Genomic DNA, 18,972 nt, shown 5'->3' with positions numbered 1-18,972 from the left:
TTGTCTTAAGTCACCCTTCGATATTCCTGAAAGAATTTTGGTATAACACAAGCAAAACCGAAAGGTGCCTTCATAGCCTTTGCTACAATTCTCTTGGAAATTAGTCAAAAATATAGTGGAATTTGTTCATACTTTCAATTCCTCTAGAAAGACAACTGTTCCTTCTGTGCCTACTTTTTATTCATAAATTGATCCCGAAATATGTTTCCGCATAAGACTATTGTTAATACTTAAACTTTATCATTATTTTCTAGTGATACTCCTTCCGAGTGCCCCCCGTTAAAGCATAAATTATCTGATCTTTATCATCTCTCTTATTCATTACACGGGGATGAGTAGTTGTACTCGTACGCTCTACGGTGTTATCTATGCCTAGGTAATGATCGTTTGGTTTGTTGCTATCTGTCTGTTCGTTACAATATACTCAGTAGTTAATAAAGCTTTGCCTAAGAAGGTTGCCGGTTTTGTATCGCTCGATAACTTTATTGTATCTGCCTATTCGCTTCCAAAACTAATAAAGTAAGCTCGTTAAATGCCAAGTATTCGTACATTAAGAGAACCGAAACGGAACCAGAAAGAACTGGTGTTCAATGCTTAAAACTTCGGCTAAGTGTCCAAAAATATGTGATAAGAGTCCTAACATAATGGTGCCGTGACCAGGATTTGTGCCGCGGGAAGTGATTTTGGACTCCATCTTGCCACCATCGTTTGTGCGCCAAGTCTCGGTAGCGTTGGTCTATTGTAGTTCCGTGAGTGACCTCGCTTTGTTGAACGGCTTCTATCTACGGTCATCGACTCTACGAAGAGGTCAAAACCTCAACGATATTCGTTATTCGGCTGTGATAATTAGAAAGCTATCGGCGAGCGATATTGCCGTCGAGTGAGAGAAGCCTGTGACATACGTTTCCTGTGGGAATAGGCTCACACGGTGTGGATATTTTTACGTTTCGTTGTTGCTTGCGGCTGATGAAGATGCGGAGTGGTCGCGCCTAAATCTGTATACCTTGATATTTTAAATCGATTGAAGATACGACGACCGGACGGAACCAAAGCGGTGGTTCTGGTGGATCAGTATAAGCGGATGCTGGTAACCGGGGGCGCATATTCTATATACGGTTGCAATACAAGGCCTGTACTGCCAGGCTCACACGGTGAGTACTTGGCTGGAGCACTTTTTCAACGGATCAAATTGTGACCAATTTCTTGATTCTCGGTCTTGCGCCACTACGGATGTACGAGTTTTGACGATCAATTGCTGCATACTGAAGACCTGTTCGCTGTGGATAGTTGACTTGGCTGATATCCTACGAACCTTTAGGAGGTTCCTTTTAGTTCCTATTGGCAGAAAGATAAATACAAGGCCTAATTCATTAGGCTCTCAGGTGAGCCTAATTCCAAATTTATCACTTTCTGCCTTGTGGTGCTGTGCTTCGTACTATTTTATAGTCGACGGAAGGGAATCCTACGGCTTTGGAGAATCGTTGGATGGCTCGCTGGTGACGTCATCGCTGCACGTCGCATTGGTGACAAATAGAGAGGAAAATTTCGGACGATTGCTGTTTATTTCCAGTTGGCTGATAAATAAATACAAGGCCTATTTTAAGAGGCTCTCAGGTGAGCCTCATTCCAATCCATTTATTGTTTTCTTTGTGGTGCTGTGCTTCGTAATTCTTCACAGTTGATTGCCGACGTCGACTGCTATACTATGGTGAAGAAACTGAAGCCGAAACTACACGTCCGGGAGAACATCGTAGACTTTCTTCAACGGACAGCCCGATTTCTGAAGAACTACGACCCAGCCACCCACGATCTCCAAGTACAAGCGCGCATTGACAAGCTGGACGAGAAATGGGACGAATTCGAGGATATCCAGACGCAGATAGAGGAGATGGAGGAACACGAGGAGAAAGCGGACGATCACAAGAAAATCAGGGCCGACTTCGAGGAGTTGTACTTCCAGGTAAGGGCAGGGTTGAAATCGAAGTTGCCACCTGCCACCCCATCCTTCTCCTCCACCTCCGCTACTCCACCTGTGGGGGCAGGTGCAAGCGTACAATTGCCAAAGATAAATTTGCCAGAATTTAAAGGGGATTTTGACGAATGGTTGCCGTTTTACGACACCTTCAAATCGCTGATCCGTAGCAATGCTGATCTTAGTGCGATACAACGTTTTCACTACTTGCGAGCGTCATTAAAGGGAAACGCGCTGAAGGTTGTCGATGCTTTTCCTATGTGCGAGGCTAGCTACGGGCCTGCCTGGGCTGCTTTGACCAAACGTTATTCGAACGTGTATCTACAGAAGAAACGCCACGTAAATGCACTTCTGCAATATCCGAAATTGAAAAAGATGTCAGCAAGTGGGATTCATGACGTCATCGACTGTTTCGACCGGCATACAAAGATTTTGGACCAATTGGGGGAAGTATCTGCGGGCTGGGGGGCGATGCTGACGCAGCTGTTGGTGTCGAAACTCGACGATTCTACTCAGAAGGATTGGGAAGAGTACGCGTTGAAGAAATCGGATCCTACTTTCCGGCACGTAATGGAGTTCCTGGAGGGTCAAACCCGGATTCTGGATGCTGTGGCGGTCGATCAACGTCCTGATACTCAACGCACTCAACCTACAGCTCCTGGTACGTCATTCAAGAAGTTCATCCCAAAGTTAACGGTGAATACAGCGTCGGATAATTCGTCGATGAAGTGCGTATCCTGCAACGGGCCACACTACATCACCAACTGTCCGGCTTTTGCAAAGCTGGCTCTGGTTAAGCGGTTCCAGATCGTCAATTCTAAGAAGCTGTGCAGTAACTGTCTCCGTCGTGATCACTACAGTCGGGATTGCAAGTCATCGTACCGTTGCCGTACGTGCAACAAGAAGCACCACAGTCTACTCCATCCTGGCGTGTCAGCAATGGGCTCTGGTTCATCGGCAGGCGCTCAGGACTCAGCACAATCGCAAGCGGGCGGTTCTGGTGTATCATCGGCAACAGAAGTTCCTCGGCAGGCAGTACAGAGCTCTGTCGCTACCATCTACGCGGCGAACGTAGCTGTTGGGTCTCGAGAGGTGCATATTTTCCTATCAACGGTTCTCGTATCGGTGAAGGATCGCAATGGGCGATTACATACGGCGAGGGCGCTTCTGGACAGCGGGTCACAGGCGAATATCATCTCGGAAAGGCTGTGTCAGATTTTAAGACTGCCGCGGAAAGGAGCTAGCGTACCTATTTCTGGAATCGGCAGCGCGCAGATTCAAACAAGCAGTTCTGTGTCTGCAACTATAGTTTCGCGTATCACGGATTATTCTGTTCCAATGGAGTTCTTGGTCCTCAAGAAGGTGACAGAAGATCAACCGGCAACGACAATTCCTATCGATGCATGGAACCTACCCTCGGATATGGTTTTGGCGGATCCAGGCTTCAACGAGCGTGCTCCTATCGATCTTCTGCTGGGGTTGGAGTATTTTTACGAGTTCCTGTTGTTGAATGACGGTCGAGTTCAAATACAACGCGTGGGTGATGGACTTCCACTCTTCGTCAATACCGTTTTCGGTTGGATCGCTGCTGGTAAAGCAGATCTGGGCAAACTCAATCCAGTACCTTGCTGCCACGTGACGGTTGACACCTCGCTGGATGAGAAAATCGAGCGTTTTTGGAAGATCGAGGAATTGCAAGATGTACCCCGTCAAACCCAGGAAGAGCAGGACTGCGAGCAATATTTTCGAAATACATTTTCCCGTGACTCAACGGGGAGATACGTAGTGCGTCTACCGAAGCGAATGGGTTTCGAGCGGATGATCGGCGAATCGAAGGATATGGCAGTGCGGAGACTTGTACAGTTGGAACGGCGGCTGGACAAGGACGAAAAGCTGCGAAAGGGCTACAATGAAGCGATGAGGGCGTATTTGGACCAAAACCACATGGAGATTGTACCAGAAGATGCCTTGAAGGACGATAAGCGGCTCGTTTGCTATTTGCCTCACCATCCGGTCATAAAAGAGGCGAGTTCGACGACGAAGGTTCGGCCGGTATTCGATGGATCGGCCAAGACGACATCTAACCATTCCTTGAACGAGGCGCTGATGATAGGACCGGTCCTTCAAGATCCACTTTTTGATTTGGTTCTACGCTTTCGGAAACATTCCGTCGCCATTGTTGGTGACATCGAAAAAATGTACCTGCAGGTGAAGGTGCACCCTGATGACACTCCTCTACAGCGGATTCTATGGAGATTCTCGCCGTCAGAGCCGATTACAACATACGAGATGAACCGAGTCACGTTCGGCTTGGCTCCATCCTCGTTTCTGGCAACTCGGTGTTTGCATCAATTAGCGGAAGACGAAGGTGATCAGCATCCCCGAGCGAAAGCGGCGCTCACACACGACTTCTACGTCGACGATTACATCGGTGGCGCAAATTCAGAGGAAGAAGCTCTTGCATACGGCAGGAATTGGAGCAGTTGATGCCTAAAGGAGGTTTCCGACTGCGCAAATGGGTTTCCAATTCAAAACGTGTGTTGGAAGGACTGGCTGTGGAAGATTTGGGAACGCAGTCAACGCTGAACTTCGACAAAGAACAGGTGAAGACGCTTGGGATTCATTGGCAACCAGGGCCGGATTTGTTGGGCATCGACGTTACGAATCTCACTGCAAACGGGCAGTGGACTAGGCGAAAGGTGTACTCTGTCATCGCTCAACTATGGGATCCCAGCGGCATTACGGCTCCAGTAATCTCTTGGGCCAAAATACGCATGCAGGTGTTATGGATAGCTGTACAAGGCTGGGATGATCCATTGTCCAAGGAACTATCAGATCAGTGGACAAAGTTCTACGAACAACTACCTGCTCTTGCAAACATCAAGGTGGAACGACGTGCTTTCACCAACCATCCCATGTTGGTCCAGTTCCACGTCTTTTCAGATGCTTCCGAGGCTGCTTACGGGGCGTGTATCTACGCCAGATCTATCGATCAATATGGGCAAATCAAAGTCGAACTCTTGGCAGCCAAATCTCGACCTGCCGCGTTGAAGAAGACGACTCTTGCGAAGTTGGAACTATGCGGTGCCCACATTGCTGCAAAACTCTACCGTGCAACTGTCAAGGCGTTGAAAATGGAGGATACCGAGACCTGGTTTTGGTCAGATTCAACGGTTGTGCTGTCCTGGTTGAAGTTGCCTCCATATGTCTGGCCTACATTCGTCGCTAATCGAGTTGCGCACATTCAGGAGCTCACAAAGGAACATCGATGGAATCATGTGAAGGGGACCGAAAATCCCGCCGATCTTCCGTCAAGAGGAGTATTGCCGAAGGACCTCGTCGATATGCACAATTGGTTTCACGGTCCACACTGGTTATCGCTGCTTGACCAACACTGGAACAATGAGCAGCACTTAGCGTACGAGGCACCAGCGGTGGAACTCTTGGAGAAGAAGAAAGGCGTTCTAGTAGCAACAGAATCAATTCAACTCCATCCACTTCTCGACCGTTACTCTTGCTACTGGAAACTCCTGCGGATTACAGCGTATTGCCTCAAGTTCATACGGAATTGTCAGCATCGCGGATTGCCCCCAGCATCCCCGAATCTGACTGTCGCAGATTTACAAGAAGCCAAATACGCACTAATACGATGTGTTCAACGGGAACCCTTCGCCGCAGAAATCAAAGCGCTCGCCAGCCATCGACTCGTACCTGCCCACTCACCGCTAAAGCTGCTTCATCCCTTTCTCGATCATCACGGCATACTTCGCGTTGGTGAATCATACACTGTTCGGCACCCCATGATCCTTCCAAGCAACCATTCTTTCACACGGCAAATGGCAATAGCATACCACAACCTGTCACTCCATTCTGGCCCCCGTATGACGCTGGCCCAAATCCGTCAAGAATTCTGGCCACTTCGTGGTAAGGCACTGGCAACCTTTACTTTCCGGAACTGCATTCGATGCTTCCGAAGCAACCCTGTCCCTATAATCCAACCCCCCGGTCAACTCCCCAAACCTCGTACAACCCCTGCCCGAACATTCACCGTTACGGGCGTAGACTATTGTGGCCCTGTCTACCTTAAACCTGTCCACCGAAGGGCAGCAGCGCAGAAGGCTTACATAGCCGTCTTCGTGTGTTTCGCTACGAAAGCGGTCCATCTCGAGCTGGTAGGGAACCTTACCACTGCCGCTTTCCTTGCTGCATTGCGCCGATTCGTGGCCCGTCGAGGCATGCCATCTGAAATCCACTCGGACAACGGTCTGAACTTCAAGGGCGCCAGCAACTATCTTCGAGAGCTTTACGACCTGTTGCACGACCCAGATGCGAAGACTGCGATTTCCAACGAAACTTCACGGCGAGGAATCGTCTGGAAATTCATACCACCCAGAGCACCTAACTTCGGCGGTCTATGGGAAGCTGCCGTGAAGTCCGCTAAGACATCTCTAGTTCGAGTACTGGGCCAGCAGAAGTTGTCGTTTGAGGATATGTCGACCATCCTCACCCAAATCGAGGCGGTGATGAATTCTCGACCGCTTACACCCTTATCGGAGGACCCAGATGAGTTCAACGTCCTTACGCCTGGACATTTTTTGACCGGGTCGTCGCTGCTGGCCATCCCCGATCCAGACTACACGGACGTCCCTCTGAATCGACTCCAGCACTACCTAGGGTTGCAACAAGTGGTACAGCAACATTGGAAGCGGTGGAGACAGGAGTACATCTCGCAGCTCCACAATCAAAACCAACGTTTTCCACAAGCAACTAAACTGAAGGTGGGTCAGATGGTGATTCTGAAGGAGGATGGTAATCCTGCCATCGAATGGCCGCTTGCACGCATCATCGAAGTCTTCCCAGGACCCGACGATGTGGTCCGAGTAGTGAAAGTTCGCACTCCAAACGGTGCAGTCTACAAGCGGCAATCATCAAGAGTTTGTTTGTTACCCTTCGAGAAGACTCCTATTGATCAGTCAACGTAATCCTTAATGAAATCTGTTCTGTAAAATTTGTTTTTAGTTTTTTGCATTTTTGCAAGTTTGCATTGTTTAAATTCTTAGCAGAATTTAGGTGGCCGGTAATGTTAATACTTAAACTTTATCATTATTTTCTAGTGATACTCCTTCCGAGTGCCCCCCGTTAAAGCATAAATTATCTGATCTTTATCATCTCTCTTATTCATTACACGGGGATGAGTAGTTGTACTCGTACGCTCTACGGTGTTATCTATGCCTAGGTAATGATCGTTTGGTTTGTTGCTATCTGTCTGTTCGTTACAATATACTCAGTAGTTAATAAAGCTTTGCCTAAGAAGGTTGCCGGTTTTGTATCGCTCGATAACTTTATTGTATCTGCCTATTCGCTTCCAAAACTAATAAAGTAAGCTCGTTAAATGCCAAGTATTCGTACATTAAGAGAACCGAAACGGAACCAGAAAGAACTGGTGTTCAATGCTTAAAACTTCGGCTAAGTGTCCAAAAATATGTGATAAGAGTCCTAACAACTATAAAAATTACCTTTCAAAAATTCAAAGATTACCCTTGCATTTTCATTCAAAAATTCATGGATTCTGTCAAATTTTATACTCAGATATTTCACTGAAAATGCTTCTTAAAATGTGTTTGTGAATTCCTTCAAGTAGTTTTCCCACCAATTTTATTACAATTGCTTTCGCGAAGCTCGTCGAAAGTTTTTAAGAAATTGTTGCTGCCAGCACTGCCGCGAAATGTCACCCCGATAGGATGACAGTGTCCAGGAAAAGGTTGATAAATATCATCCAAAGCAAGATAAGAATAATGACTCGGCTAGTTCGTTATCGAGTTATACTAACGAGTGAAATAACAAACTAAGTGTTAAATTAATCTACCTTAACAATATCAAACCAAAATGAAATCTACGTGAACTAAACATAAACGTATCACAGATTATCACGGTAAGTTGTTATACCTAGAATTATAGTTGAACCTAGAATTACTTAAGCTAACCTAAAATTCTTACACAGATTGTTAAACATACACTACATGAACATTGAGGTAAAAACTACTATTGGAATATGAATCAAACTGAAAAATGTGAGTACTAAGATTATATACGAACTCTTAAATCAACTTAAATAAATTATTACAGCTTTTAGCTGATTCGCACCAACACCCCCGAGTTGCGAGCTGCTCAAATGATTTCAGTCCCGAAGCGCCTCTCTGTTCCCGCAACAGAAATATTTCCAAAATACATCGCCAACCACATCCAAAACTCTCCTCTGTTTGTTTTGCTTCAAAACCTCAGATTATGCAAGAATATGCATAGCGGAAACTGTGGATAAACATTTAGCAAAATTACTGAGAAGGGCAATGGGTTTTATAAAGATATCCATACAGAAATGTGTAAAGAGTTTCCTTAAAACAGTTCCATAAAAAAAGTTTTAATAATTGTTGCCAGCATCCATATTCGCAGATTGAATTCTTGTGCACTTCCAAGTCGGAATTCCTCGAAGCTTTCTGGAAGAATTCTGGGGTATATATTTTCAACGAAAGAATTCTGCCTGGTTTCAAAAAGAATTTCTATAAAAGATTCTGATGGAACTTCTTGAAAAATTGTTTTTTTTTTTGTTTTTAATTTGTGAGAGAGATTTTCTTTATCCTGAAACCATTCACCTGTAGAGAAAAGATTATAAATAATCACTTATTTTTCGTTGTTCCGTTATTTCTCCCTGCTTCATCATTTTGTTGTTTCTCCTTCCTTCGCATGAGAAACTTCGTTAAAAAATCTTTTCATAATCCAAAAACCAACACTCAAAACAATCTAGAGATATGAGGTAAACTCTTGAAATTTTGAAAACTTGTACAGTTGTTAGAATCATGATTCCTGAAAGTCCATCAGATCTTGGAATTTCTCATCAAGTTTGTGTAAACAAATGTAAGTTGAACACAAAATTGACAACACACATCCGATTCCAGCGGGAGTGCATGTTTTCTGATACTCTTTCTCTCCTGCTGCTATACTCACCTTTACTTACACTTAAGGAGAAATTTTAAAAGAATTTCTAAATGCTCGGCGGAGATTCTTCGAGACATTTTTTGGTGGGCTCAGAATGCCCTATGTAACTTCAGAAAAAATCTTTTGAGTAATAACTACTAATCCTGAAAACGATTTTCTGTGGGAATCACAGGAGTAACTCATTGAAAACTGGTAAAGGCGTTTTTGAAGAAATCACTGAAAAAGCACGGAAAATCTCCGAGGGAATTTTCAGATGAACCTCTTAAAAACACATGGTTCAATACCTGGAAAAATTGTTTAAGAATAATAAGGAATATTCATCGTGAGTTCCTTGGAAGATCTCTTGAAGTATTTTTTACTATATTAGACAAAAAAAAACTGGCATTCGGTGAACTGCCGTTCGAGCAAACGACATTCGGGAAAAAGTGACACAACCATTCCGATTCTACCCATTACCCCGAATTCCATTTCCCCGAATGCCATCACCCTGAATACCATTGCCCTGAATTCCATTACGCTGAATGCTGTTTCCCCGAATTTACAATTTTCTTGACATGGAACATTATTTGGAATTCGGGGTAGCAGTATTCGGGTTAATATCATTCGGGGTAATGGGGTAGAATTACAATTAAAGTTTTATTCTAGCCCCTTTCTCTTGCTACATAAAACAGAGAGGGCAGTGAAAACGAACTATGACGCAAGAGATACGTAGCAATGCAAAATGGTGATCGATTCAATCGTTGCTCACTGGGAAGTGTTCCGGCATCCCGTGACTGAATTCATAATGATCATCCAAAGAACTTAAGGTTCCCAACCCTCATATGCTTTGTAACATATTCCTTACAGAAGCTTGAGGAAAGTGCTTAAATGCCGTTCATCAGAACACTCTAAAACAACTTGAATTTGGAGATAAAATTATTGCAGTTTGGCGTAACGTAATGAATGGACGCTGTCTTAAGGCGAAGATGAATCGAAACAACATCTAAAATTTTCAAGAGCACAAATCTAGAGAACCAGTCCGCAGTTCGAACTGAAAACTTGATCGATTCAACAGTAATTGACTGAACAGATTGAGTAATTTATATTTTACCATGACTGTCTTTCACAAAAATACGCTCTCATTCACACAAACGACTTTGCTGAACATTTTCAAAAAATTACAAACGATCCTTTTTCTTGTTTTGGTCATATTAACACTTCAGTGTACGTGCTGTTATATTTTGCACACCTCAAATGCAAAAATTAAAAAAATGAGGTGTAACGAAATTGAATCCAATTAATGTAGGAGAACTCACGAATTTTGTGCAGCTATTGATTTTGTCGGCCAAATCTTCTGAAATTTGGCAGTAAGATGCGTTTATTTGCTAAAAAGGTTGATACAAATTTTTAGCCTAATAGGTTTTGGAAAACCACCCATGGCGAAGAGAATAAAGGAGCAGAGGATACATCGAACAACCATTTTTCAATGCAACATTGCAGCTTTTCAAGAATTTGGCAGCGTTCATCTAAAACGCTGAAAATTTTTCAATCCAAAAAGATTATCGACCAGCAGGAATTGAACCCACGACTCTCAGCTTGATTTTGCTGAATAGGTGCGCGTCTACCGCTACTGCTACGTGGAGCTTCCAAGCTTATGTAAACATCAATCATTCTACTGTTGTAAGGTTTAGAAGTTTACATGTACCGCGAACACGTGTCAAATGTATAAATTGAAAATTGAAACTGCGAATAGAAATCAAGTGTTCCGGTAGGGATCGAACCCACGACTCCCTATTCACTAGATGGGCGCTTCAACCTACAAGCTGTGGAGCCACTTGAGAGACCCCGACGCTTGGAGACGAACTTAACCCGATTACCCCAAATTTAATGATATCATTATTTCGAGTATCACGATGCATCCCACAATCAAATAGTCTCCTCAATATCGAATCAGGCAGAGTTGGAATCTGTCATCAATTTAGTTCATAATTTAGTCTCGCGTTTGCAGTAAAAGATAAATGAACTTGATCACACAAATCGGAGTTAAATTTTATTATTGTCACAAAAAATCAATAAAATATGGGGTGGTCCAAATGGAAACAGAGTGAATTATTTGCTTACTTCAAATGTCCTTTGTAATCATACAAATACTATATGGGACTGCCCATAAACGAAGTGATCATTTTTTTATTCAATTTTCAGACCCCGCCCCTTTTTGTGTCATTTATTAAACAAATGTTTGGACGTTGGTCAGTGGTCTGACCTTCCATCCTTTATTTCCTTTAAATTATGCGTTACTTACCTTATTTTCTTTACCTGAAAGCCAAATGTCATCATTCATTGCAAATCGAATAAAACACTGGGTTTAATTTTTCGAAAAAGTATTATTTCCTTTTCTCATATAAAATGCATGGTTTTGCCATAAAATAAAGAATATTTTCAAATGCCTATAGTTATACATGCTAGATCGTGGTTTCAACTTTGTACAATATACAATATATTTAAAATATATATTTTTCATTCACATTTACAGTTACAGTGTCTCTCTCTCACGTTTCATTGCGATATAAAACACAAAAATCTTATGAACAATCTTGTCACTGCACGGCTATCTTTCTTTCGATATTTGTTCTGTATCCGCTTGGGACATTCTATTGAAAACGTGTTACGTAATATATGGGTGATGAAATAGTTCCTTAAAATGTTGTCTTTAAAGCATCTCCCTCTTTAGGTTATGTATTGTGTGAATAAATCTGACGTTTAAAACCCTAAAAATGAGTTTCTCTGCTGGTAACGGATCTAAGTAAGTGGTTCTAAATTTTTTGTTTTTTTTTTCTTCATTTGTGCTTGATGGTGTAATTCTTAATTGTTGCTATGAACATCACTACATCTATGACTCTTATGAGATTTGTGCTTGTTTCTTCTCGTTTGATTGCTCCGTGAAACCGAAAACCTAGACCTAGTGTTCTGAGCATGCTTTCTGAAAATTGAAAGATTCCTGCCGTGATGAAATAGTTTTGAACATTGAATCGATTCGGAAACACTCAGACAATTTCGAAAATTGGAACAAATGTGCTGATTTTTTTCTGTGCCATGGGCAAGCGAGAATATTTTACTGTAAAAATTGAGGGATTTTTTTTTGTTCGACCATTCATTTTCTAGTTCCAATACACTGCTAGGGAAGACTGTTGACGCGTGTTTGCCTTCAAGATAAAACCAGTGAAATTTATTCGGAAGCAGAAGTGCACTAAAAAAGTGGCCCCTTGAGGGCTTCTTGTGGTGATCTTTGATCAGGCAGTAAACTGTGTTGATTAGCTTTAATTGAATTTTATAGTATTTTTGAGCTGCGTACTGGATGAGATCATAAAGCGCGAGCATTTGAGCAGAGCTACAGCAAACGTTAATAAGTGCGTGAATAATTTCAGTGCTCGAGATTTTTATGAGGCGTATAAAATTGGTAACCATCACTTGAGTGCAACAAAGAGACTTGCGACGACGCCTGATTCGTCATGAGCAATAATAGCGGATTCATTTCACTGCTCTACTCTAGTTGATTTGCACTCTTCCTGACCTTTGATTGCTAGATTCTGATTCTTGGGAGAAAATTGAAGAAGCAAGCCGAGTTACTAACATAGATTTTAACAAACATAAAATTAAATAAGCTGAATGGTCTGATTTCTTGATGTGGGCAAGGGATTCTTATTAGATCAATTGCGTTCATGGCTCAAGTAAGATAATAAATGAAAATACAGTCTCCTATATGATACAATCTATATTATCACGAGATAGAGTTGTGTCACATTATCAGTCATTTTCCAACACCAGTAGAACTAGAGCTATTGTTGTGTAGGGTTCTTGCAACTGGATTTATTTTAAACTGTTTTTTTTTTCCAAGTTTTACGATTCCGTGATTATAGGAAATCTGAAAAAATAAAATGCTCGCTCCTTTACGTGAGATTTCCCAAAGATTCCTCTAAAAGTATGAAAAAATACAATTTTTTCGAGTATTTCATGATCAACCGAGATCAGCTTGGTTCTTCGATTGTCTGCACTAAACTTAGTTTTTACTAATTCTAACAAAAAATTCTCAGTGGAAACTTTTCATGAAAATTATTGGTGAATTACTAATAAAATGCATCCAAGAGGTTCATATAATTTTTTTTTTTCTTTATTTAAGAGATTTTTAGCCGAAGGCTAGTTTCTTATAAATTTCTTTTAAGAATTATCCCTAAAAAACACATGAAAGAACTGTATTTGAGTTTTTTTTTAGAAATTCTTCAGGTATACCTTCAGAGATTTTCCCAGAATTCACACCAGCAACTGCACCAGAGATCCTAATATTGCTCAGACATCACCAACTCTCCTGCAGTTGTTTTCGAGAAATTTATCCAGAAATATGTTTAAAACTCTAAAATATTAAAAGTTTTTGAGCATCTTTTTGATTTTTTCCAAACAAAATGAAAAAAAAATGTATAGAAAACTTTGGCCCTTTTTTATGTTTGTCCACAAAGATCGAAGGTGCACAACAAACGCAATCTAGCCAATTTCTTTCACCAAGTCTGCCTTGATTTTCGTTGACAAGCTGGAGTTATCTTGCAGTTTGATAAAAATTTCGTTTCATATTTCGTGTGTAGTATCTGTGCCTCCATCCCAGGTTCTGCCATTGGTTTTGCACTACTGTTCAATCTTGACATTATCAAAAACACACCTCTTGAATTCAACGTTTTAAGTTTTGATTTGAAATTAGAAAAAATAAAATAAAATACACGTTTCCGCCGACCCAGACTAGAGCCTTCTTCAGAGTGCGAGTCTTGTAACTTACTTCGGTACCAACTTGCCTCTGTTAGAGGTGGTTGAATTGAATTTCCGCTTGAATGTTTGCTTTGTATTTCTGCGAATTATTGAAAGAGCCTACGGGGGTTCTTGAGTTAATTGAAGGATAATTCAGTCCCATTGTGATGCTTTGTAAGGCATAGAAGAAAAGCAAACAATGCTTCGTAACATGTTGGAGTCTATTACAGAGAAAACTTTTTGTAATATGATGTATTATAAAATTGATTGTAACACGTTCTGGTATAATCTTGTTGTGAATATTTGGAAAAATGAAACGTCATATCTAAATTTCACCGACGGAAATTCAGATATGACGTTTCATTTTTCCAAATATTCACAACAAGATTATACCAGAACGTGTTACAATCAATTTTATAATACATCATATTACAAAAAGTTTTCTCTGTAATAGACTCCAACATGTTACGAAGCATTGTTTGCTTTTCTTCTATGCCTTACAAAGCATCACAATGGGACTGAATTATCCTTCAATTAACTCAAGAACCCCCGTAGGCTCTTTCAATAATTCGCAGAAATACAAAGCAAACATTCAAGCGGAAAATGGTCAACCATTTCCTAAAGGTGTTGACTTGAAATATCCCCAATAATAAGTCATGACGGAGCTCTAACATGTGGAAATAGCAAGGACGACGGCGGCTTCCAGTAGTCCAGTCATCGTCGCAATCACCGCCAGTATTATTTTTCTTCCGTAATTAGGCTGATACAAATATTAATTTTCTTTTATGTCACCCCCCCCTTCAAAAATCCGAAAATTTTGAAGGGGAGAAAAAAAAAGATTCATCATTTTTTTGACATCAGTTAGGTTTTTTCAATTTTTGAAGTGAAAAACAAGTAAAATAATGATCCAGAGGACGTTTAAAAAAGTTTAACAATCATCGTAAAAAATAAAAATTCGAAAAAATAACTTTTATTTTTTCATTTATATTTTTTTGTTCCTTATTTATTTTTATCCCCCCCCTCGTACCTACCAAGTGGTCTCGGACATAAAAGAAATTTAATATTTGTATCAGCCTTACTAGGTATGGGACATTCAGTTGGGCCCTTCGGGCCGTTTGCTTTACCTATGAGTACCGCGATATTACCGCACTGACGCGCACCGTTTGTTGCCATTTGCCGTTAGATTGGTTTTCGCCGCTGCTTTAGAGACTGATTGATGATCTCTATTTATTTTATTAATTACTGTTGCAACCCCTGCAGCGCCAGGCTAGTGGTGGCCTCTGCCGTACTGTAAAGCGGGGTAACTTTGTTAGTTTTTGGAGGATTTTTTTTTATTTCTGCATTTGTTTCTATAGATTTTTGTTATACATTTTTAAACTAAGTACTGGTACCTTAGCTTTCGATAGCATTTGCTTCACAATTCATTTTGAACGCACCTACCATTTTTGGGTAATTTAAAATTTATTTTCGGTTTTAGGGTAACTTTGATGAGGGGTATGGAAACACATGGACTGGATATCCACAACAGTAGTTTGGCATGATTGCAGTTGGAACTGGATTAGAATTCACAAAAAATGTTCTATAAAAGTTAAAAACATGACAGACACTATTAAATGTCTATACAAATTTCTATGAAATTATATTTCCCAATAGATATCGATTATTTATCGTGTTTCAAAAAAAAAAATCAAATAAATCTTAGGTTTCCGGAATATAAATCAGTATAGTTCGAAAAAATCGAAAAATTAAAGGATATAGCATACATAAATTTCCGACTTGGATCACAAAAATGGCCCCAATTTGTAAAAATGCTTTTGCTAAAAAATTTCAGACTGAATTCAAGTTCTGCTATAACTAGGCTGTCAAGAATAAGTTCTTTTTCTTGGCAGTAACGTCCCCACTGTGACAGAGCCGGCTACTCAGCTTAGTGTTCTAAGAGCACTTCCACAGCTTTCTTTGCCTAAATTGCCATTTTTGCATTCTTATATCGTGTGGCAGGTACGACGATACTTTATGCCCAGATAATTTACATTACGAAAAGATCCCGGGCCGACAAGGAATCGAACCCAGACACCTTCAGCATGGCTTTGCTTTGCAGCCGCGGACTATAACCACTCGGCTAAGGAAGGCCCAAGTATAAATAGAAAAACTCTTCAAAACTTTATCAAATAGCGTTCGTAGAACAGATTGTTTGTTAGCGCGTTTTGAGTATCGCACCACCAAAGTTACCCGCATTATTAAAGAAACTCTGTTTTACGGTACTCTGCAAGTCGTACGTACATATAGGTTGGCATTTTTGTCACATTCTCGCATTTGCACGCAACAATCGGCCGATGGCTACCAACCTGGTAGCAGGTTGTGTGCGTCAAAACCAGCGCGTGTAAATTGCGCGTTTCCGTGGAAAATTGTTAACGCCTATCGGTGATTGTTCACGACCCCAGGTCGAGAATCAATTTCAAGACGTGCGGACGGGTGACTCAGTCGTACGGTTGCACTGTGGGCCAGAAATCTAAGTATAGTGACAAAATTTCAAATACTTTCATAATCCATTAAAGAACGATGCTATGGTTCGGTTTGATAGATCCTATTATTTCATGAAAACATATGTTTGACTTTTATCGCGAAATTTTGATTTCTGGCCCAAAGTGGTTTGGTAGGTCAGATTCAATAAACGATAACTACCCAAAAAGAGATTACGATTACATTAAAAGCAAAATTATTGCTTCAGAGCGATCGTTTTAGGACGCAATAGAAGGGAGGAAAAAAACTGGGACAAATTGAGCTCACCAGCAGAGGTTTAGAATCGAACGCTGGGGCACCGTTCCTGAGGAACGAAACCCGGTTGGCCGATCCGGTGGTGGCAAATGGTAATCAAGCCATTAATCTTCACGATGTTCTTGCACTTTGTATAGGTACCTATTACCGCTTTGGGACAGCTTTTCGAGGAAGCAATCAAATTCGGGGTGCTCTTTCGCGATAGTGAATGGTATCCACTTGGCTCCACGGCTCGATCCCGGTCACGTAAAACCATAAAATTGGGTTGCTTTTTCGATTTGAATGTAAGCATTCGTCGGAAGGTTGCGGTGACACCTAATAGCGACACGTAGACACACCTACACATCTAATGGGTGGCAAATTGACTGCGAAGTACCTCGAAATTGTGGTTTGTCTAATGGGGCGAATATTGTTTATGAGACAAGGATTCATTTCATTAACGTCCGGTCATCATGTGCAGTTAGGTAGCCAATCGAAGCCTTCTTGGAAATGGAAATGTGTTTCTTATCAATTTATCGAACTGGTGTTACTCGATAAAACTGATTCCCGGGAACGGATAGTTACGCAAATATTTGACACGAATGTATCGCTGTTTCATGACGATTGTGTCAATATTTTACCATATGCAAAATTCACTAAATTTGGATGAGCTTGAGCTTGAGCTTAATTGGCCGCCCGTGGATGCTACTCCAGTATCGCCAGATCAGCTGCACTTACACAAGGAACCAATCGAATGACTGCTTGTGACTAACAGACACCCTCAGTGTATAAATGCTGGTGATCTTCAAAAATTCACTAAATTTGGATGGACCAAGAAGATAAAAATCCACTGTGTGCACAATGTTCAAGCCTACTTGATCGCCGCGTTCAACAAATTGAATTGGAAAGGGAACTGAGCGCATTAAAATGCATCATTGCTTCCAGGTATTCTAACTTACTTCTTTTAGGAAAATCTTTAGGGTATGAATCTGATTTGTTATCAGGTGAAGCGTTACCGAACTCTTGTAGAAAATTTTCCAGCTATTACTTCTATGTATTTATATGGCAATTACCAGAAGGATGTATCCAGCAATTTCTCAAAATTAAAGATGAGCAAAAAGAATCGGAGCCGTTCAAAAGATCCGGATCACTCAAAAGAACAGCGAGTCGGTTCATTTGATCAACACGGATCAGACAAAAAGTGACCCGGAAAAAGAACGAACCGATTCTTTTTCCTATTCTCATTCGTTCGTTCCTCGGCTTTATTGTAACGCTTAACATGTGCGTCACTATGCGCGCCACGCCACACATGCAGGCAAAGTTTTCTGCTGCTCTGTGCTCTCTGCGCTCTCAGTATAGACAGACAAATTTTCCTCGCCCACTTGCACACAAGCAGATGTAAGATGTGTGAAAAGTACACACTTGAATGGCAAAACACCTTCTGCTTCTTCCTTTTGGTTCGGGTAGGAGAAATCAGCCGAGTGTTTTGTGAGTTTCTGGAAAAGAATGTACGAAGAATCACACTGAACTTGCTCCGCTCAAAAATGAGTGCCGGACGCATAAATTCGGCCCCTGCGTTCAGCACATTTTTTGTGCAAAGGAGGCTGTACACAGTTTTGTGCAAACGGTGGTAAACAAAACTGAATGAGTGAATTGCGCACAGATGCGGAATTCGCTTCCATTTTTGTTTTGCTTCTGAGAACATTAAAAACATTCCAATTTTAAAGTTTTTCAGAGATTTTTTTCATTCGACTAGCCGAAGCGGAAGCAAATGGGGAAAAAACTTTCGCATTTGTGACCATCTCCTAGCCTTTTCGCTAGAAAAAATCCCAGAAAAAATTACCAACGGCCAACCCGTCGGCAACTCTCAGAATGAGTGCGACCTAGAATTTTCACTCATTCGACCAGCTCTGCTTTGGTTGTAGCGATGGGCAATTTTGAATCGATGTTCCGAACATCGATTTCATCATTCCGATTAATCGAGTTTTTGAATCGATGTTTGGAGCACTCAAAGTTGAGTGAATCGTTTTTTAGTGTTAGCATTTATTCTCGTTGGCATATCTTCTCATTGAAATGGACCGCTCTTTTTTCCGTTCGCTCGGTTCTGTTCGCTCTTTCTTGGCGAGCTGCTGTGTCACTGAACCGTTCCAAAGATTCGGTTCACTAAAATGAGTGATTCGGATCGGATCCGTTCACTAAAATGAGCCGTTTTGCCTATCTCTACTCAAAACATTCTGAATCCAATGTAGCTCTCAGAATATTTCAGTTCTTCTTAATTTTGATCTGTGTGTAGGTGGGCAAAATTGCTGGAAATGTTGATTTTATTAATAATGAGTCAAATTATAGGTACGATATACATGTTGTGTCTCAATCTTTCATATGAGACATAAATTGGTAAGAAATGTACAGTTATGTATCGATACCGGGTACCCTGGTTGGTTTGACCACATCTTATCTGAACACTTTTTTTATTTTTTCGAACG

This window comes from Aedes aegypti, chromosome 3 (genome assembly GCF_002204515.2).
Source record: "Aedes aegypti strain LVP_AGWG chromosome 3, AaegL5.0 Primary Assembly, whole genome shotgun sequence".
NCBI classification, from domain to species: Eukaryota; Metazoa; Arthropoda; class Insecta; order Diptera; family Culicidae; genus Aedes; species Aedes aegypti.
The sequence above is the reverse complement of the archived record's forward strand: the minus strand, read 5'-3'. Positions refer to the sequence as shown.